Source organism: Echeneis naucrates, chromosome 14 (genome assembly GCF_900963305.1).
Source record: "Echeneis naucrates chromosome 14, fEcheNa1.1, whole genome shotgun sequence".
Taxonomy (NCBI): domain Eukaryota; kingdom Metazoa; phylum Chordata; class Actinopteri; order Carangiformes; family Echeneidae; genus Echeneis; species Echeneis naucrates.
In genome coordinates, this window is record NC_042524.1 from 16,976,995 (window position 1) to 16,994,983 (window position 17,989).

The following is a 17,989-nucleotide window of genomic DNA, read 5'->3' on the forward strand; positions in this document are numbered from 1 at the left end:
CAGGTGTCATGCGCACGCAAACCAGCCTCATTTGCATTTTTGAGATGACTGTTATTCAAACTACATTCTGACTGCAGGGGGGAAAAAAAATAAAAGCTTTTAATGTTCACCAGCAGGGGTAAGTGCATTGTTTAGCTGCTGAATCATTTGAGCTAAAACTAAAAGTGCAGCCCACTGCATGTGTCAGCAATATTGTGGTGGAAGTGGGAGGCGTGGAATTAGCAGCGGACCGGCTATTAATTTCAGCTGTACTGAGATGTTTATTTGTTTACAAAAAGAGGTAACAACACATTTTTATTGGGTTTAATATCTTTCACATTTAGCCTTATTAGTTTCCAGAGCATCCTTCCATCTTCTTATACAAATCTCTGTGAGGAAAACCGAACAGTTTCCTATTAGTGTTGTCAGATTTAAGAGCTGCTACCTTGTCTTTGTATAAAAACTGCATAACATTTGAAGTTATCAAACATTTTTCATAATGATTCAGTCTTCATTTTACTGTGTTATGGTGATTTCACATCAGCGTGATCATCTTCCAGCTTATACACAAGAAAAGACAATACTGTCTGGCAGCAGTATCCCAACAGAGTGCTGAACCCAGAAACTAGTAGCATTTTAGCACTTCTGGTTCCCTCATGTTAACACCTTGCTCGAATTTTTCAGATGGCTGACATATGGTCTTAATACAACCTGAAGATATTTTATTCTACAAACAGACAAATAAGTTTTTAGTATTCCAGGAATTCTGGTGGCGCTTGTTTTTACAAGCTGTGAAGAAGACAAATGCAGGATAATTTTTGTGTTGCACAAATGACAAATTTTCACACCAAAGCTCATACAATTGTGCTACGACTTAAATTGGAAGGAAAAATATAATGGATGTATTGAATATGTAAAAAACTAAAGTGTTTTCAATAGCTGCCATTCTACCATAGTTTAAATGACAAGAAGCTAATTACAGGTTCCATTTGGATCCATTAGAAAACCATTTTCATTTTCAACCTCAACCTGGCATTTGTTTTCCTCTCCCATCATTCAGATGTGTGCAGGCAACAAAGAGAGGTGGTCAAGGACAAAGAAAATTATTCATCATGTGGTTATTTATTCATATTTCTCTGCTGTATTTTGATGTTTACTATGTTTCTGCACTTCTTCTGGGGTGCTTTGCAAAGTGCAAAAATGGGCACAGAATCTACAGTTCATTTTAAAGAGAGCTGGAAGCATGCAGTCCGACTTCACTGTTTCCTGGAAAATACGATTTTTACCCATGTAACTGCAGTTCACAAGGAGACGCTAAGGGCACAGAGCGTGGCAGTATGGGAAACCTTTTGGTTGGTGCTTTTCATCCAAAGATATCCTGACTGAGGAGCAGTCTACCACTTTGCACTTGATTGCTCTGAAGTTATGAAAATGCAGTTGCAGGATAATCTATATAGAAATGATATTAAACCCAAACCAGGTTTGTGGGGGGTTTCTGGCCATGTGAAAATCACTTGCAATGAATGGTGCAAAATCTGCCACTTTCTCAGGCTTTCTTTGTTGGAGGATCAGGGATATATTTCTGTGATGCTATTGACGAAATGACACACTTATGAACTGCATACCGTAGCAGGAAAAGTGAACCCGGGATCAGACATTTAGCTACATGCAAAGATAACCAACGTGCAGTGCCGTTAGAGTTACCTTGTAATCATCTCGTAACTATGTTGTAATACTACGTTCATTGAGCAATGTGGGAAAGTGTCCAAAGCTGGGTGATAGTCTCTTCTAAAGTTCAGTTTGGAGCCATTCAATGTACCAGCTAGGATGATTATCTGAATGCAGTGGGTGTTTGCTATCATTTCTCAAGCAAAACATATCGCAACATTTTGATGATTTAAGATGAATAAATATTTGCTGCTTTTTCCTGTCTTGGCTAAGCCGTGTGCAACATATAACCCTTATAACACACAGTGCTCTGATTGTCAGGGTTAAAAAGTCACAGTATACTTTGTGATGAGATCCTTCTATGTATAGTGTTGGCTTTCATTCACAAACATAAAAAGCATAAACGGGCCCCAGAGTTGATTGAGAGAAGAGAGCTGTGGGAGTAAAGAAATGACCAGGCAAATGAAAAGGATAATAAAGAGAGGAGAGATGTCAAAGGTCGTTGGTTTGACAAAATCAGTTGGGCACATTGTAAAAACAGGTAAAAAAAAAAAATGATAGAGCCGGTAGACCAAGGACAGTAAAGGAAAACCCTTGATAGTCCAGAATGGAGACTACCAAGGGTCACTATCAATAATAAGACCAGGTACAGGTTTCCGAAATCTTCAAAATGAACTGGCATAGCTTTGGAACAAAGTTCTATGAGGTGTTGAAACTAAAATCTTGATTGGAAAAACACAGGTGAGAAGAGGGGGGAAAAAAAAAAAAAAAAAAAAAAAAGGGGGGGGGGAGCAGTTCACAACCCGCAGTGTCCTGCTCATCCGTCAGTCATGCTGCTGCTTCTGTGGCTACAGCACACCTGACATACCTCATGGCTCAGATTCTGCCAAATGCATTCAAACTCACTGGACGACATTTCTGCGCTCAGGACAAGATGTAGGAAAACACTATTTATGTTTGACGTTAGAGGAGCAGTGTGCGTGTGCTTGTGAGTTCCATGAACTGCAACACACAGAGAGCACTGCTGTGGTACGCAGACCTAGAAAACACACTGCAAGGTAATCTCATCACACAAAGTAAATGTCAGGTGATCAAAGGAAATGGAACAGACTGCCGTCTTATCTTGAACGTACAACCTCAGTATTTGAGCTTTGATCCCTCCTGTGCCGTATAGAAAAAACATTTAGAGTCTTGCTGGAGGCAGCGAGCAGACATCTTTGTATATGCTATACTGTAGTCTGAAACTCTGCTGGGTGTTTTCCCCCTGATGATAGGGCCATCAAGACCAAAACAGTCTGACTGCTCTGCACTGGACATGCACAGCTGGGCATTCAGTGCCATTTACGTTACAAAAAAAACAACAACAACAACAACAACAACAACAACAACAAAAGCGAACAAATCTCAGGTACACGTGTCTAATTATGGGGTGCTGAAATCAATTCAATTTATACTGTGAAAATGAATACACAGGCATTGGAATAGACATTTTGTTTTAATGTGTGATTATTATATAATGTCGAGCCAAATGACTGCTCTCAGCATTTATAGTCTTGGCCGTGCTCGAAGAGCTTATATGCAGTCAATCTCTTATAAGTTAATCACTGCTACTAAAAACCTTAAAAGGCAGTGAGGATCGTATTAAAACACAATAAAAGAAGACACTGCTTTACTAAAGGCTTTTATAGAACACACACACACACACACACACACACACACACACACACACACACAACTTTCACTGGCTCTTATCCCCATATTCAATAAACAGACGCAATCAGCCTAAAGTAAAATATCACCCTCATGTTTCCCGATAATCAGAGCCCCTGTGCCTTTTGCCTTCCTGCAGCTGCACTCTCCCAGTGCCCATAGGTTGATTAGGCCTTTCTTTTCTGATGCCTTCTCCTGTCACATTTAATCTTACTCAAACAATAGCTCGTATTAACTGCTTAGATAAATGCGCTGGAAAAAGGAGTGAGGAAAGCCCAGCAGGGACTTCAACTGGCTGTTCCTGGAGGATGAGAGAGTGAAACCAGGGAACAGCTTGGATTTGCATAGCTTTTGTTTGCATGCACATACACACCTGCCCACACAAACAAACCCACAGATGCATACACTTGATTTTGTTTCCCAAAAAAAGGATTAAGGGGGACATTTCATCCCCCTAAAGACACACATGCACATGGGAATTAGCTTTTCCTCATGTTCCTCCTGTTGCGGTAGCAAACAGTTGGTAGTGATTATGCCTCATCATCTTTGGCTGAGTGGGTCTCATTCATATGGAGCAGAGGGAACAGCATCTTCAGAGCCTCTGGAAACAGCAAGAGAGGCATAGCAATCAGCCATCTACTGTGATCAAGCGAAGCTGGATGAATATATTCCATGTCATAGACAACTTACTCCTAAAGAAAACAACAGCTCTTCCAAATGGTGGACACATACAGACAGCTGACTTCATCGGCACTAAATTTCATGGATGGTTGTTAAAACTTTTCATGTCAGCATCATATTGTCATCACAGGAAAATTCAGGCTCCAGTGACTGAGCCTTGTACAACACAATCAGCGACACATCTGATCATATCCAAACTCATCCTGTCGCACAAAACAAGCCCAAAAAACACAGCTGAAGCCACGAAGAACCATCTTCTGAGACAACAACAGCAGATGGTCTGGACCCGACAGAAGGCTGATCCCAGTCTCCCAGAGCCAGTCTGGGATCACATACACTGTGGCAAAACCTCAGGGAAAAACCCACCTGCCACATACCTGAAAAAAAAAAAAACAAAAAAAAACAGCGTACGTCCACTGAGAGGTTGTCGTGTTTACAGTGCAAAAGTTGGGCAGAGCAAATTGATTTGTAGATAGCTAAATAAAAATTGTTGATGGCGTGGTTTTCTAAAAGCATCCTGGCTTTATTTTGAGTCCTTAAATCATCTGCACATCACTCAAGTAAATGTCCCACATTTTTTAATGCAGTGAGTGAGGACATGCAATATAGACACCAGTGCCATTAAGGTGAGCGGTAAATTGCACAGGTCGTCAGAAAAAGTGTAGGCCTTTTACAGGAATGAGGAAATTAGTTATAGTAACAGCTTCCCCACAGCAGCAGAAGTAAATCAGATAAGTTATTGCTACCAGCTGATGTTTCACACAACACTCTGACTTTACAAAGCGGTGTTGCTTCGGGATGGTGAGAAAGCGGCAGTAGCAAAGAAAGCCAGACTGGTTGGTCACAAGTTCATCCAGCAGCAAGATAAGCTGCGATGAAGCCCAACATTACAAGTAAAGGGCCAGATGATGAGAAGCAGCACAGACTTTTGTACTATTTTCAAACAATGTAAAAGAAAAGCAGACACATTTGTAGGATGTTCTCCAACAGTATTTGGAAAAACTGTTCATTTCCACTATTTAAGAAAGCCACGGATCTGTTCACTTGCCAAGCCAGAATTTAAGATTCAAATTAGGATTTTAGATTAGTTGAATTTTCTTTTGTCATCTGTATTATTGACAGCCAAGGTCTCAACTAACAGACTTAAAAACACACAGAAACCATCAAATTCCGTAGAAGCAATACATTCTTACGTGTTTCTGATCGATCACTGACTAATGCCTGGAACGTTTTAATTCAATCCTTAGGATTAGCATCTGTACAAGACACAATTAGCAGTATCTGTAAACCTGTTAAACACATTCTTGCGAAGCCAATCAATGCGACGTGTTAGACAACACAGCAGCTCCACTCCCTCAGTTACATGTTGGACACAGGGTGCATGAGCAGTGATCGATCTGACTGGACAGAAATAAACTCAGGGAAAATCTCAACCAGGGTATTATGCCGGCGTAGGAGTTAGCGCTGTTGCCCCAAAATAAGAAGTATGTGGGTTCAATTCCAGGATCTGGGGTCTTTCTGTGTTCTCCCCCTGCCTGCGTGGGTTCCCTCCGGGTGCTCCGGTCTCCTCCCACCGTCCAAAGATATGCATGTTTGGGTTGATTGGCGACTCTAAATTGTCCGTAGGTCTGAGTGAGAGTGGTTGTTCATCTCTGTCTGTCTCTGTGTGTTGGCCCTGTGATGAACTGGCGACCTGCCTAGCATCCCCTGTGAACTGGAAACGAATATCCGGGAGAAGAGGAATGAATGAACAACCCCCCACCCGAGGTTGGCTGCCACAGGCAATATTAAGCCCAGGATTACACAGGATATAAGACTGCAAACTGGCAAGTTAGATGAGCTTATTATTTCTTCCCTACTCACACTGACAATGAGGCTCTGGCTTCCATCGTGGCTGACCTTCCAGGAATTTGAAAAATGTCATCTGACAAGGACCCTCTAACAAGGACAACCCAGCCCCGCCCACCTACCTTCAGACAATAGGCTGATAGAACCTGGTCTGAAGATCCCAGCTAAAGAGGATCCACTGTATATCCATGTTGGGCCAGGCTTGACGGTAACTCCACCCTCTGTCCTTGTGACACTGCTCAGGATGCCCTAGAGCTGGATGTGCTACTACTTGATCATCTATTTTTAGAAAGCATTGACACTGGGCTCATCCTGGAAGTAATGACATGAACAAGCTAATATCCAGGGGATCACGGTACAGCCCCTCTTCTTCCTCAAAATGACCCATTCAGACCCTTCGATGACATGCTGCCGCAAAACTGGTGATGTGAGCCTGCAGAGGATCAATCTGTCGCTGCTGACAATGAGAACCCATCCATGTTTTCCGCTGGGATTGATACTCAGCGCCCTGTAAATCCCTCATAGGGACAGAATATCCCAGTGATCTCTATCCTTTCATACTGCTGATAGAAACCTGTGGTCAGGTGGCAGGCAAGCTGCCAGAGCAGCCCTGAGGCTGAAATGTTGGGACTGGATCCACCAAGCTGTGGACAGGCAGAAAACAAGCCCAGCTCTCCCTTAGAGATGGAGAATAAAAATGCATAGTGTATTAGAAAGATGTGGCCTGAATTTATTTATAGAAAATAAGTTGATAAGCGTGTCCATCAGCAGACCACAGAGAGGCTGTACCGCACAGCGGTGATGATGCCGAAGTTCAACGCCCAGTTTGTTTCTTCCTCTGGCTTCACCATGTTATGTGCTAACTCATACTACTGTTGGTAGGCATGTCGATAGCAGGGGTGATAACTCATTCTTTTGGCCAAAGAGGGTCATACCCAATCTCACCACAAATAAGACTCAAGTTGTTTTTATGTGTTATTCTTTCTACTGATTTCTACTGATTTAGTAATGTATTAAGTTTGATTAATACCCAATGCAATAGCACATAATTTAAATCTCTGTCTGATTTGGTGACATGACCAGTTAGGAAATTTGTGTTTTTAAATGCACATCAGGACATTTTTAAACCCAAGATTTACAAACATCGCTATATAGTGGCCATCCTCGCTGCATGAGAAAGAAGAAAGTTCCAGCTCCACTTCCTCCATATAATTGAATGATTATTTTTCTTACCTGCTGAGTTTTTAATCAGAGGCTTCCTGTTTCCATGCCTGACAGTATTGTACAGTACTGTATTAGCTGCATTACTGCGCAAATTAAATTGCGTATCCTGAACGCACCTCTTGCAACCTTTAGAATTATGGCAGCAGATAATGCAAACGTGCTGCCTGTTTTCCTTTCTCCACACAGTTCTGGAGCTGACGTCTCACTGCAGTGTCCAAAAGGAGAAAAGTGAACTGTTGTTGAAGTTTGGTGAAGGAAGCTGGAAAACTTATGTAGATGTTTGCCTCCATTAAAACATTTTTAGACACTTAAGGTTTGAACAGACAGATTGACAGATGTACATTGTCATCTTAATAATCTTACTGCATGGCATTAAAGTGTGGACTGGCTGTATGACTTTAGAAGGTGTGATGCAGATGTGACATTCTGAGAAAACAGTCTGTCACGATGCTCCACTGTAAGTGCAACATACGGCACACAGTCACAGTTGTTTTACAAACAGAGGGTCATTGTGTGTGTGTGCGCGCACGCATGTCTATGGTGTAACGAATGTGACCTGACTGTGTAATACATGTGTCCAGTCATGCAGATTGTACTATAGTTGTGCGAAATGCCAAAACTGACAAGATCATTTTCAGCCTCTAATCGTTAAAAATTATCGCATGAATACAGTTAATTGTGTAATTATACTTACTGTGTGATGACCGGTTATTGTAGATGTGCCAAGTCCACAGTCAGTAATACTCTGACTTAATACAGCCATATCCTCTACAGCTCAGTTTGACCCTTGATTAGTCACATGTAATCACCACTGTGCTCTGCACTGCTTCCTGCATTGTCACTGCAAATGAGACTGAGCAGCAGTTTTCTTCAAGCTAATCTTTTTCTGTCAGGACTTCACAGGTCAAAACCAAATGCAGATTTCTTTCAAATCTTATTTCTCAGTAACAGGTTCCTAACTGTGCATTTGGAATTTATGAAAAGAAAGAGGAAGAAAACAAACTTGAAAACCTTCAAGAAAGGAAAGAAATCTGACTGGAGGCTGTGTTCATTATTTCGGAAATGTCTCAATCAGAGGACAAGAGAGGCATCATCAAAAACCAGCTGCTGGTATTACAGACGGAGCAAATGTTCACCCGAGCAGTCCTTTGCTGCATAACTCATTCGATTCAAAATGCTTTTTTATCATGAAGTAGAACAAGTCACACTGACTTAGGTTGAATATCTATCGTCTCCATATTAGATGGCATTTTAGACAATATATCAAATCATTCACTAGAGACTATGGATGATTAAAGAAATAGATGAACTACAGCCACTTAACTGAGCAACCATGCATTTTCCACAGGCAGAAATTGTCTATTCTCATCCAATTGAGAACACTCATTTTCTCTTGCTTCTCTTGCAAGCAGTCTCTTGCTTCTCTCAGCCCTTTTTTGAAGTGTCAGTTCTCTTATTATTCTTCTAACAGCAGGAGGGCGAAAAAAAATACAAGAAAATTTGGACTCTGGGGTGCAAGCCTTTTCTCCTCTGATCAATAACGTTAGCAGCAGCATTGAAGAGTCTCCCATTCTCCGCCCTGGTGCAAGCTACAAAGAGAAATTTAGATGTGGCATCCAGGAGAGGGAGGCTTTGCCAAGGCTCCAGAGCTCGAATGGATTTGAGCTATGGTTTGCTCACTAGAATGGGTTGTTTCAAAAGGAGAGCGCTTGTTGTTGACGACCAGCGTCTTAAAATTCCATCAACCATACAGGGGGATATTTCTGCAAGCCTACTGCACAGACCTGAGCAGAAATAGTAAATCATGTCATATAGTGCGGCTACAGAGGGCAGTGCTTAGTGGAGGTTTAAGCTCCTTCTCTTCAACTGGCTGTTCGCTCTGAAATCACAAACCTGCCTTTGGAGCCATGAGAGCTGTTTCCTCAAAAAGCAACACTGTCACTGCAAAGCACCAGCAGACAACCTGCCAGAGCCTCCTACACCACCACTACCCACACACACACACACACAGGCGCAGAAGGAAACTTTCTAAATGTTTCAATTTGTGACTTTTCATTGAAGAGGGAGTTTGGGAGAAATTGCTGTCACAACAGGTAGAATACAGTGCTGCCATTTAGGTTGCAGTGTATGTGTGGTGGGTGTCGCTAACCGGTGTTATCAAAGAAGGCAAGTGTAAAGTGAGCCCAGCTAGCGTCCTCATATATGTCGTCAACCACTCACTGACTGTTCCCAGCTCAGCTCGCTTCATTGATAAGAAAGTAAACTCAGAAGTGGCCTGTAAGCGTCTGCCCTTCAGCCTTTAAAAATGAGATGCTGCCAACACCTGCAGCACATCAACTTTCCTTGAAGGTGATAAATGCAGTGGAAATAAAGTATTATTCGCTCATGAAGCAGATTTTGATTGGATCACGGCACTAGATGAAAATTTCTTACAAATGTCTGAAACACTACGGCCAGTTTTCAAGCAGACTTTCACAGTTAACATAAATGTCATGCTGCTGGAGGTGGAAGCCATGAGGATTCATCCTCTGAGGAACACGATTATCTACGCCAAATTTAATTAATAATTAACAAGTCCACACATATATCTGGAATCATGTAAACAAAGAAAATACCATCTGTTAATGCATATTTCCGTATTATTCTAAGTAGCAGGTTTGGCAACACGTGGGATGGTTGGCAAACTACAAAGGCCTCTGTGAGCGTGTGGGCCATCACGGTAATTTACATTGTACAGTATTTATTATTTTTAACCATGAATTGCAAAAGTTTAAATCAACATCTCGGCACATTGTCAGCACATCCACAGAGAAATGAAATGGTTTGTGGAGCGGAAACTGACCTGGAGATCAGACGGGGCTTTGGCTACATAGCCTGGGTTTGAGGAGGCGTTTCAGACAGCAATGAGACAACCGATGAGGACAGAGACAAATTAAACCAGCCATTCAGTTATTCCAGTTAGCTCACCGCCGATATGGAAATAGCAGCAGAACACTGCGGACATGCAGGACTTGTTTTTCCCCGAAGGAATGATGCATATACAAAGTTAGAGGTGGCCACGGCACAACTTGTACTGCTGACAAATTCGCAGGTCAACGATCCCGTCGCTGCCTTTGCCAATATTTTACTCTGAACTACGTTGCATAAAAGTGACAACATTCTTGAATAGCTCGTTTTATTTAGCTTCATTTTCACCTCCCAAGAACTAAGCCATGCTGCTCTTCTGAAACATCTCCCAATAAATGACATTAACTGGTCTAGGCTCCCAGTTGGCGTCTCCTCCGTGCTGGTGTCTCTTTTACGCAGGCTAATGAGAATGGGGGAGAAGTGTAAGTGGGGTGGAGTGCAGGCTAGCACTTGGGTGAGGTTGACTAAAAGATCTGTGGACCCCCAGCGTCCTTACTGCTCGTGCTTTGAATAATGAAGGCTCATATGCAGATGTGATTGTATGCCAGGCACTGTACAAACTGATGAGGACCTGTAAACATATTCTTGTGTATTCTCCTGCTCCAAAATCATAAATGATTATTACATTCTGTTAAACATGATCTACCTTAACATTTGACCATTTAGGGGGGACAGTTCCAGGCGGTGGGGGTTGCCTATGTTCTCACGTAATATTTAAAATCCGAAATTACTGCGGAATTGGTGACAACAGCAAAAACAACCGAACTCACACAACAATCAAGGATGTTTAAACCGGCAACAAGCTCGGCTGTCAGACCTACAAGACTGAAGTGCTAAACACACAGGCTTAACACGTATAAGCTACTAATTATTACGTGCTGTTTGATTTGGCACGGATGACGCATCATGTTTCAGATACTGCAGATGTCCGTTCTGTCTGTCCTCAGAATCAGCACCTGTCAGTGCACCGTCTGCACAGGCTGATGATGGGTTTGTTATTGCTCTGCGAGCACAAGACAATACAGATATCTTGTTAAAATACAATTTTTCACAATTGCTAAAACAGTAAAACTCATTCTCGGAAGCAAATTCTCAGTGGCCTAAACTCATTTTTCGAATCAAACACTCTTCTGGCCACTCTTTTAAACACTGTTCAGGTACTTAGACCCAATTTGCAAATTCGTCTGCTCAGGAGGAGGAGGTGGTGGACGAGGAAGACCAAGAACAATCATTACTGATGAAATTCTGGCAACTGTTGTACACCGTGTCCTTGTTCATGGGATGACAATGAGAGAAGCAGAACAAAGAGTCTGACCCAATTTGAGCAGATTCTCTGTGGCCAGCATCATCAGGACATTCAGAGAACAGGTCATGCATTGTTCATTGCAATACTGTTTTTACTGGCTCTATATGTTTGTAAGTGCATTTTCCCCTTTGTAGAACTGAAAGACGACCAAATGAGGGTGGAAGGACCGCTCTTTTCTCCCAAGAAGAAGCACTCTTTGTTGACATGGTCCTTCAAAATAATGCCATTTGACTCCGTGAAATCCAGCAGAGTGACTGAGGACAGTGCCAACTTTGATGGAATCAGCAGTGCGTCTCTGTCCTCCAATGCAACAGACTTGGCACGAAACAAGTAAACAGACTACCCTTTGAGCACAAAGATATAATATATCAGTATGTGCAAGGTGTAACCTACACACACACACACACACTCGTCCATGCTCATTTCATGCTGTTACTGTAGGCTAGTAGTTGCAGTTGCTACCTTCACAGTAGTGTAAACTATACTGTAATGCATGTAAATCTGGAGGGCATACAGAAGTCTGTCTTTCTCTATCACTTACTGCACTAAACTACTTTGTATAGAAAGTGTTTGAACTGGATTCCATTGAAAGGCCCCATGAATACATTTTCATAGACGGGGCAGGGTTCATTCTGGCAAAAAGAAGGCAGAGAGGCAGGAACGCAATTGGTCAACATGCCATTGTGGAAATCCCTGGCGACTGTGGTGGCAACGTCACCCTTTGAGCAGCCATTAGTAACTGTGTGTGTGTGTGTGTGTGTGTGTGGGGGGGGGGGGGGGGGGGGGGTTCTGGGGCCATAGTTATGGACAAAGTGAGCTGTCACTGTGCTGTCCTGATATGAGAGTGGTTCACCAACAACCAACACTTCATCAAGGTTTTCCTTCCACCTTAAAACCCCTTCCTAAATCCAGTAGAGGAGTTTTTCTCTGTGTGGCGGTGGAAGGTCTGTGACCAACAGCCTTATACCAGGGAAACTTTACTTGAGGCAACGGAACAGGCCTGTGATGATACAACTGGATGGATTCAGCACATCAGAGGGTTTTTCCCCAAAACAAGGAAAGGGAAAATATTGTCCCTGATATGGATGTGGATGTCCTCTGGCCCGCACAAAGACATGATGTTGGAAAATGAATTTCAGTGACTTGGATTGTGCAATAAGGCGTTTTTTATTTATTCGTCTTATTTTTGGTTATGAAAGTGCAGAATGCTTTTACAAAAGGCATTTATATTTCTGTTAAGTATGTGCCCTGGATGCTGTATCTTGAATAATTTTTTGTAGTGTCTGAAGAATGCTCTGTGCTGAAAATAGTTTTACTTGCTGTGTGTATGATTTGAACACATTGTTTGGTTTTGAAGAGGGGATAACTGGTTTTGAGGTGATAGAAAAGTCTGGGGTTTTGTGAATGTAGTTTGGATTTGTGTTTGAGGTTTTGATAAAAATAGGTAGAGGCTTCAAAAAATTTGTAGCCATTGTGGAAAACTATAATAAATGAAAATATGATTTTTTTTTTTTTTTTAAATGAGAGGCTTGGAAAATCCAGTTAGCAATGCAGTTGCAAAACTGGAAAAGCTGCCCTTTTCCATAGACCCTAGTTTATTTTTAAGCTATTTTATTTTTTGTTCTGTTTTTTCTGTCCTTCTCTTTGCCAATAACTGAAACTGGCTAGTTATGTATAGCAGTTCCCCCTACATATGTTCTCACATGCTGATCCTAAAAAAAACAAAAAACAAAAAAGCTGTGTTTTCTACTTGACCCACAACAAAATAATGCATCCATGTGAGCTCAAAAGAAACTGATAAAAATCACTGTGTTTCACTCTGGCTTTAATGAATCCACTTACTTTAATAACCTTAAAAAAATTAGATGCATACTGCAACTTTTTTTCCTCCAGCAACAATAGAAGAACAGCAGGGTGCTAAAACTACGACTTCCTCTGTCTTAGGAGACAAAAGAGCAATGTGGACTGCAAATGCCCCTTTGCCACCTTTTGTGTTTCCTGTCCTCTCTCTTACTGCACTGACTGAAGGGAATAAAAGACTGTGACAACTCCCCAAGAGCCTCTTCACACAAGCAGTTACCCAGCAGTGAACTGACATTGTTAACTAGTGTTCATTACATCAGAGTTTTTTCGTAATGCTGCGCATTCTCACCACAACCCGAATGCTCTATTAACATAGGCTGAGGTTACAGGACTAGACCTGAGTTTTCTTGATTTTTGTCCCAGAAATACACTCCATCCACTGTATGTTGTATGTAGGCTTAATGCTAAAAGGTGCATTATTGGGGGGGAAAAAAACAAAACAAAAACAAAACATTAATTAATTATTGCTAAATTTATAAAATCTGAATTCAGTCAACCCGCGGAGGTTGGCATCCTTGCAGTGGCATTGATCTAGCTAAAAAGACCAAAGTCAAAATTGATAAGAGTCCTTGGCCTTTTCAGTCTTTAATATATCCAAGACGAATACACACTAAGTCATGAATTCCACATAATGAAATCAGAAAACATATTTTGTAGTTTGCAACATGGCTAACAGTTGTATCTCTGCAATTTTAAAGCTCTAGCTGTGCCATGGTGACATCACAATGACATCATCAGGGTTGCCTCCTCTCACACACACACACACACACACACACACACACACACACACACACACACACACACACACACACACACACACACACACACACACACACACACACACACACTTGAGTGATTCCATGACAGTCGAGGTCGACAAACACTTTGATGGCTTCCAGGAACTGGGGGCTCATTCCACAGAGGAGGCAGAAAATGTAGTGCTAACAGTTCCAACAGAAACAGTAGAGCAGGTATGCTGCTACTCTTTTCTTTCTTCTCACAGCTGTAATATGAAGTCTCTTCGACATCAAATAAACAGCTCTTCATCGTGGATTCCACAGAGCTGAAAAGTGTAGTCTGGAAAACCCCTGAGTCACACTCATTACAAGCTGTTTTACCTATCTCTGAGGGAAATGATCCTGTTAAAGTATTCACACTGCTCTCCTGCAAATGTTTTGCAAAATGACTCATTAAGGTTGTTGTGCTCAAAATGTCCAATGACATTTTACTTTAATTTAATTATAGTGCAGCATTTGTGTAAATTATAACCTACATCTTTAATGGATGCAAGCATCAAACTCTACCAATGTCTAAACCTTCAAGTTAAAGTCATGCATGAAACTTCATTTTCATTTAGTGTCTGTAAATTTCTCAAGTGAGGTGCCACTAATGAAGCAATCCCATCTGACATTCAGTGAGGCGGACAGTTGGACAGCCTACAGTCAGAGGGACATCGTATACAGACAGACAACCATTAATGCTCATAGGTCAGAGTCACTGAATTAGCCTAGCGTGCATGGAGCACCCAAAGGGAACCCACGCCAACCCAGATCCTCTGAGGCAAAAAAAATTAACACTTAAGTGTCAAAAAATTTCTGTGCAGTTGGCCACTTGAGCTTTCCTCTCAATCACTCCTCATACACCCCAATGTTAAAATTTCAACTGTTAACAAAAAAAAAAAAGTCTTAAATAAGGCTTTAACAATCTGCATAATTGAGGGTGCGGTCACTCCCTTGCTGCGTGACAGCGGGGTGAGCATATGCTTGCCACCTTATGCAGTGAAGGCTCGACTCCAAATGCACCCCTCTTCTTCTTCATTTACGGATTACTGGAAGTAGGATGCAGTCAGGCACTACCAATCGAGGGACAGATGAGCAGATCACTCTGAGCCTCAAACCTTCTCTTCAGAGCCCGTGGATGACAAGACAGAAGCGACACCCATCTTTATTTACAGTCTATGGGATAAATTAAGGTCCTGCACATCAAATATCATTTGATCCGACTGTGCTGCAGGTAAACACCTCCTGCAGTTTGTGTGAAGCTCTACAGTGGGAACACTCAATTAATATGACAAATGAGAGCCAAAGCAAGGTGCCACTGACCAATCCCAGAGCGGAGATGCTCCCTGTTCATCCTCTGATCCTGAATGTAGCTGTCCTTCACAAAATATGCACTAAGCATGTCCAATCAAACATGTAAAACGGTTTATGGCCTTTACTGAAAGACAGCAAATTTGTTGGAGCAACATAAATATAACCTGCACACATTCACCTAAGGACAGACACAGACACAGACACGCACAAGTGATTTCCTTCTCCACAGGCCTGCTCAAGTGATTTCCCTGAGGGGTTGAAGGAGCTGGGTGCACTTAACAAAACCTCTTTGTCAATGTCTCTGGTATGATTATCAACGACTGCAATAAGCAGTGTTTAGGGGGATACAGCCGTCAGCACATTCTGCAACTAGAGAGAACCAGAAGTGACGCAGGTGTAGTTCATTTAAAGTCATCATGAAAGTGGAATGTGAAAATGCACGGCTAAATTACTTTTTTCACCCAAACAGCGGGAAATTTTGTTTTAATCAAAAACTTATTTTGTCCCGATTCACACCTGACAAAACCACCGCTTTGTTTCAAGACTTCACATTCTCAACGAGACAAAAAATAAATCAGCTGGTCTAAAACTGGGGGACGACTCTCTTTCTCCTTATATAGCAGCATCATACCACAGTATTAGTAATTTCATATTGCTTGCATTTAGTGTCCAGAAAGTTACGTACAGAACAAATTTTTATAAACACAAGAGGGAAGAAAGAAAGAAAAACCTTCTTAATATTTAAATCATCAAACCAAGTCAGAAATGAAAGTGGTCTCTGTTCCCTCACAAACACTGTGCAGGCAAATTCATTAAGTCAAAAAAAAAAAAAAGAAAAAAAAAAAAAGAGAAGTCCCTGCAGTAATTTGTTGCTTGTCATTTGGGTACTTGCTGAATTGCTGACTGGTTTTCAGGATGCAGCGATAAAGGACAATTCAGGACAGATTTAAAGAACATGAGAGCAATAAAAACAGTGCCACTTCAGACTGACTATTCAAGAAACCATTGTTTCTCGTTTTGAATCTGAGAGCCATTGAAACTGAAAACTCTAAGATACACTCACCCAATTAGAACCTTTAACAAAAATGACTTCAACAAAAATTATGAATGCTGCATCACATTTTTTTTGTCAGGGAATAAAAGGAAACAGTTCAAATTGTTGTTGTTTTTTTTTTTTCCCTGCATCAACAGTCTAGAGATGCATTATCAGAAATGAGCAATGGAACTGAAAGCAGCTGTATTTTTCTCCTAATAAACTGCAATTAATGTGGAAAAGCTGTGATCAGACCAGACACCACTGTGTGTAGCTGGACTTCCTGAAGCCAAAACTAAGAGGAAAGCCTTCAATTACACCGTCAACTGGGGTCGGTGAATACGCTGTCTAAAAGCCCACAGTCGACTGGGAGGCTTGGCAGGTGTGTGACACATCTGCTGTCGTGCACGGTGCATTTTAGCACAGCGTGCTGCTCCGTGCGTTTGCAGAGCGGTTAAAAATCCAGTGCAACAACCTGCAGAGGAGACAGCGTCTTTGTCCCCGACACACAGCAGCACGTGCATTGACACCCATCTGCATTGCACAACATTCACGTCCACTTGTCCGTAGACACCCCCCCCCCCTCCTGGCACAGACTCGCCTTACAATCCAAACACACGTCGTCTTAAAAGTTTCACTCACCCAAAGCGGCGCTGCGGCGTGTTGGAGCCCTCTGCGCCTTTCGGTCAAGGGGATCGGGAGGGATGTCCCGTCCAACGCGCTCGGCTCACAGCTCACTCACTCACTCACTCACGCAGACCGGGACTCGTCCACGCCGGCTCCCCCCGCTACGTGTGAGGCAGGATCTGCAGCTGACCCGAGGTGTGTCCCATGTTTTCACACACACACACACACACACACACACCCTTCCGGAAGACGCGCACGGACCAGCCCAGAGTGCGGCGGACGCCCACCGTCGGAGCGTGTCCTCGGCCCACGGCAGCCTATTGTTGCGGCGCTGCAGAACACGCACGGCCGCGCACACTTTAACAACACGCTGGCTGACTGCTCCGGCCGCAAGTCGACACACAACCCCAACTTTTATTATTCGAGAAGGAATATCAACCCGCGGGTCCTAAGATCCGCCATGTTCCTGCGCCACGGCCAAAGGCTGCGCCACAGTGTGCCAACAACTTCCCTGTGTTAGAGCGGAGTGTGTTTCATTTTCAAGTGTCGCATTACACCTGCAGTCAACTGGATTAAACACCCGCAGCCGACTCTTTCCCGTCATTCCGCTCCATTACAGGCTGGATTTGGCAGAAAGTGAATGTTGTGCGGAATGTGCAAACAGCGCCTCTGCCGGTCACATCGCTGCTGCCTAATCCATTTGGCTGAACTCACACGAGCGCCTCAGTGATCGGTAGATTGGTTGTACAATTACCCACTCACTCTCCTCTTTGCCCCGCCGGACATCGAAATCCATCTCAGCCCCAACAGATACGGTGAATCTTTGCCTCTCCACGGATTGAAAGGTGGGTCTGTCCCTCGCAGTGAACGAAGCTTCACACTGTTGACACTGACAGAGTAAAGTGGAGGGACTGCTGGCTGAAAGGTCTGCTACCTTCTTCAGTTTGAGAGTGTTTTATAATATGGAGCATGATTAAAGAATACCCTCTACTTTTTTTTTTTTTAAATCTCGTTCGATTAGATTTTCACTGAGTGTGACATTAAAGGGAG

The 17,989-nt window shown here is 42.6% G+C and overlaps 1 protein-coding gene across 2 annotated transcripts in view; it reads right to left on the reverse strand.

Annotated features, from left to right (window-relative positions):
• The window catches only part of camkk1a (calcium/calmodulin-dependent protein kinase kinase 1, alpha a), a 51,565-nt gene extending 34,099 nt beyond the window's left edge, over positions 1-17,466 (reverse strand). The window contains exon 1 of one of the 2 annotated variants that reach the window (XM_029518647.1): positions 16,955-17,466. The gene's annotated coding sequence lies outside the window, so the exon portion shown is untranslated. The remainder of the gene's footprint in view (positions 1-16,954) is intronic. The other variant, XM_029518648.1, reaches the window with a different exon arrangement.
• Between the last annotated feature and the right edge of the window lie 523 nt (positions 17,467-17,989).